The sequence below is a fragment of the Dasypus novemcinctus genome, chromosome X (genome assembly GCF_030445035.2).
Source record: "Dasypus novemcinctus isolate mDasNov1 chromosome X, mDasNov1.1.hap2, whole genome shotgun sequence".
Lineage (NCBI taxonomy): Eukaryota > Metazoa > Chordata > Mammalia > Cingulata > Dasypodidae > Dasypus > Dasypus novemcinctus.
The window spans coordinates 25818389-25823010 of record NC_080704.1 but is presented as its reverse complement, the minus strand read 5'-3'; positions in this window follow the sequence as shown (position 1 = coordinate 25823010).

The following is a 4622-nucleotide window of genomic DNA, read 5'->3' as shown; positions in this document are numbered from 1 at the left end:
CTACATATTCTCAAAGGTGTGTCTTTTTAACTGTTTTCCTTGCTACTTCTTGCAAGAAACCTCCAGATTCTATCTGTACTACACATAGGTGGAAACATAGACTAGAGGACTTTCAGGCAATGTTCACGTTAACTAAATTGTGAGCTAGATTGACAGAGTAGTACATAAATGGTGCCCACCCATCATATTTAAAAAGAATAAGAAAGGATAAATATACTATAGGCAGTACCTTCCAAAAGAACATTAAACCAGGAGATGAGGGCTGGGCCGTCTTCGTCTACTATTTAACCTCCCTAGAACTGTTTCCTTATCCATCACCCAAGGGAGTCAGAGGAGATGACTGGCAAGGACCTTCCAGCTTTAACACTTCCACTCAGCCATGAAATCACAAAGCGCCTGGAATACCCAGTATCGTAAGTGAAGTGAGAGATGGCATCTTTAGGTCAGATACTGCTTGACATTTATCATTTCCCTTTTCTCTCGCCATCACTGCCTTTGAAAAATCAATGTCTTTGAAAAATCTTTGATACCCAAAAATCTGTACAAGTCAGAAATTTAATTTTATTTCAGTATGTAAAAGTACACAAACATTATTAAATAAAAATAAAGGTTAGATTTGGACATTGTTCGAGGTGCCTCTGTACCATCTTTGGCAGTGTTGAGCTAGTTTTGTTGATTGCTGGTACTTGGTCGAGGCTCTGTGAAGTCTGCATATTGAGACAAGCCACCAAATTGTCCATGACATTGTATTTGGTATTGAATAGCTCCAAGAACAAAATAATATAAATGAAATGGGTATCCATGCTTTTGTTCCTTAAGAAGGTGGCACACAAAGCCACTCAGTGATTAAGTATCCATCAAAGTAGGTTAGCAACATTTTAGACACAAAGCCTGTCAGATGTAAGAAAGAAGCTGAGAATAACTTAATTGGATAAGGCACGACCTGGTGGCAAGTGGTTTCTGAAAAGGTGACATTTGAAATGAAGGTTCATGGCCACTTTGTATGGTCTTGAGAAAACTGAGAGGGAAACCTGATTCTACACATACAGATACTTTAATTTTCTCAAGATTGATTATGAAGTTACTTGACCACTAGTGTTTCAAAACTGAATTATTGTCAAGTTTTATATTTATACATTGTTCAAGAACTGCTTTTCTCTAGAAATCCAACATACACAGACTCACATACCCTCTCCCACTCATAAGGGATTTTGATGCACTGAAGTGGGAGAATCAGAGATCATTCCATTTCTTGAGAAATCATGAAATCATCCTGTTGACTTGCAGTAGACAGACCTAGAAAGGTCTAGAAATTCCTTTTTCTCCATGTAAAGTGAAATGAAAACATTTCGTTTCATTATTTTTTTCCTCTGATGAAACTGGAATCATAGCTTGTAGAACTAAAAGACTCCTATAATCCATTGTGATGATTTTACCTGTAAGGAGCCTGAGAGGATAATTGGTTGATAGGGTCATGTTGCTATTTAGCAAAAACAAAAAAAAAACAAAAAAAAAAACAAAACAAGACCCAGCCAGGATACAGACTTCCAGATTCATAGTCTGTGGGACTCTTATTAGAGTGTTACTTTACCTCCTCAAACAAGGTATTTGTTTAGAGTCCCAGCATTTTAGGGCTACTACACAGACCCACATCTCACTCTAGAATGAGATTACTTTTTTGATTCAATCAATTGTTTTCAAACTGTAACTATTGGAACTATTTAAAAACAGAGTTGCAAGATGCTTGTATCCATCCTTTTAGTGTATATTTAGTGTACATTCCTATCAGAGGAACTCAGGATGTAAGATCTAGCTTCTCTATTTAGAGTATTCTCTGGCAAAAACAGTTCATTAATCACACTTCATGTTTGTATGGTGCTGGTAGAAAATACCTTTACTACCACCCCCATGTTTCTGCTGAATTCAGCTCCTTCATTTGCTCTCTGGAGTCATTGATTTCAAGCCAGCTCTCTGGAAGCATGGATCCTTGACTGAAGGTTGAAATGGATAAATTCAGGTTTGTGGTTTTCAAACCCTGGTACCTGTAGTCTGTGGTGTTGTTTGCCACTGAATGGTGCTTGTGGAGGCACAATTTGAAATGGAGGACCCTACTGCTTCGAGGGGAAGGAGAAGGCCTGGTATTCAATTTCTAATCTGGGCTAGAGAGGAGAGCCTCTACTCACTGGCTCACGTGCTCTCTCTCCTCCCCACTCTCTTTCTCCTCCCCAAAACCGACGTCTTGCCATTCCTCTTGTGTGTGTATGTGCATGCGTGTGTTCACAGACTCTCTCTCTTTCTCTCTTCCTCTCTAAGTGTTTCGTTGTGTCTCCCCTTTTGTCTCCCTCTTTCTGTAAGTCTCTATTCAGAATGCAAGTGAGTTATCCGAAGGCCATATCTACTGATTGCTAATTCGACCTTAATGTTTAAGGAAAAAGGGACATGGGAAAGTTGAATTTTCCCATGATGTCCACAACATGAGCTGCTTTTTTGCTTTTGATGCTTTGGTTTAATCTACCTAGAGTTTAGGTACGCACCAATCACCTGCTATAAAATAAGACCCCCATAACTCTTATAAACAAACACAGACACATGCATGCATGCACACATGTCCATTGGTTCGTAACGCCCATAAAGACAGGGAATTTATTTAGTTCACTACAGTTTCCCTAGTGTCTGGTTCAATGACTACAGGTGCTCAGTGAATTATGGTTGAATGAATAAGTAGCATTACTCATTTTATGCGTACTTATTTCATAACCTGTACTGTCCAATATAATACCATTAACCACATTTGGCTATTGAGTATTTGAAATGCAGCTAGTCCAAATTTAGACATACTCTAAAATATGCACCAGATGTCTAAGACTTATTATGAAAAGGGAATATAAATATTACAATATCATTAATATATTGATTACATAATGAAATGGTACTATTTTTGATATATTGGGCAAAATAAAATATATTAAATTAATTGTACCTGTTTATTTCTATATATTTAATGTGGAAATTTAATTACATTTAAAATTACATATGTGACTCATATTCGTGGCTCAGATTATGTTTTTACTGGACTGCATGGTGATAGACTCTGCAAAGAGAAAAGTCTATAGTCTTCTTCCCAAATTATTGGGGTGTTAATCCTCTTTCTGTAGTGTTAGCTGGCCTTGTCTTGGTTGATGATTCCCTCTATGTTTAACTTTTGGTTGTTAGCTATTCTTAAGAGGAGCTTTTGTTTTAGGGGGAATGTTTTGTGGCCTGGGTTGTTAAAGTGTTTCTCCAGAGAGTTTGTGTTTGCTTCTGTTAGACTGTCTAGGATGTCAAAGGCCTAGGACAAATGTTTGTATGAATTTATTGACTTGGTGGATCCTAGACTCTGAGTTTAGGGTAAGTTCAGACTCTACCTATGTGGGGCCCAGTCTTGAGCACTTAATGTTATTATTCTTTATTCACTGGGATCATAGTCTTTCAAGGGTATCAGCTTCATCCCCAGGTCTCAGACCCAATACCTGACCTTGCATAAGCAAAGCTCTTGTTCCGTGTACCTTTATGTGCATGAAAATCAAGACCTGCTAATATTGGGCTAGTAACATTCTCAGAGCTACAGCAAGCAACATCAGCTTATGTTCCTAGAATTCTGGCTCTCAGGATCCTCTTGAATTCTGTTTCCTAGTGAGTAACCATTTTCTTTAGCCTAACTACATAAAAATGAATTTTGTTTTTCCAGTGCCAGTACAGTTTATAGCAGAAAGTTTCTGCACTAGCCGAATAGAACATTTTCCTAAAACCTCAGATCTATTAAAATGGCTTTAACCAATTTCTTGCTGTTAGACATGAGATTGCATCCAGTTCTTCATTATGTGAAAAGTGCTGCAGTGAACATCTGTACATGTATACTTAGCACATTAGTCTATCTGTTAAGGACAATTCTTATCTTTATTTCACATGGATAAATTCCTAGAAATGAAATTGTTGAGTCAAAAGATGTGATGTCAAGGTAACATCTATTTGAAAAAGGAACAGACACATTGATCAATGAAACAGAATATGGAGTCCAGAAATTGATACATATAAGTATACCTAACTGCTTTTTGTCATTGTTGGTAAATCAGTTCAACATAGAAAGGATAGTCTTTTTAATAAGTGGTATTGGGACAACTGGCTAACCATAAGTCAAAAATTAAACCTCAACCTAAACCTCACACGTTACCCAAAAACTAACTCACAGTGAATCATATATGTAAATGAAAAACAATAAAACTTGCTTCTTGATATTGCATTTGATTTATAGAATACTTTGTAGAGGGTTGACATCTTTCAAATATTTTGTCCTTCTGCCCGACACCCTGGTTTTTCTCTCTTCAGTTTAAGTGTTCTTTAATTGTCTTTTGAGAAGTTTTATAGTTTTCTACCTATGGGTCCTTCACGTTTTTTTTTTTTTTTTTAAAGATTTTTTTTAAAAATTTATTTAATTCCCCTCCCCTCCCCCGGTTGTCTGTTTTTCTGTGTCTTTTTGCTGCGTCTTGTTTCTCTGTCGGCTTCTGTTGTCATCAGTGGCACGGGAAGTGTGGGCGGCGCCATTCCTGGGCAGGCTGCACTCTCTTTCGCGCTGGGCAGCTCTC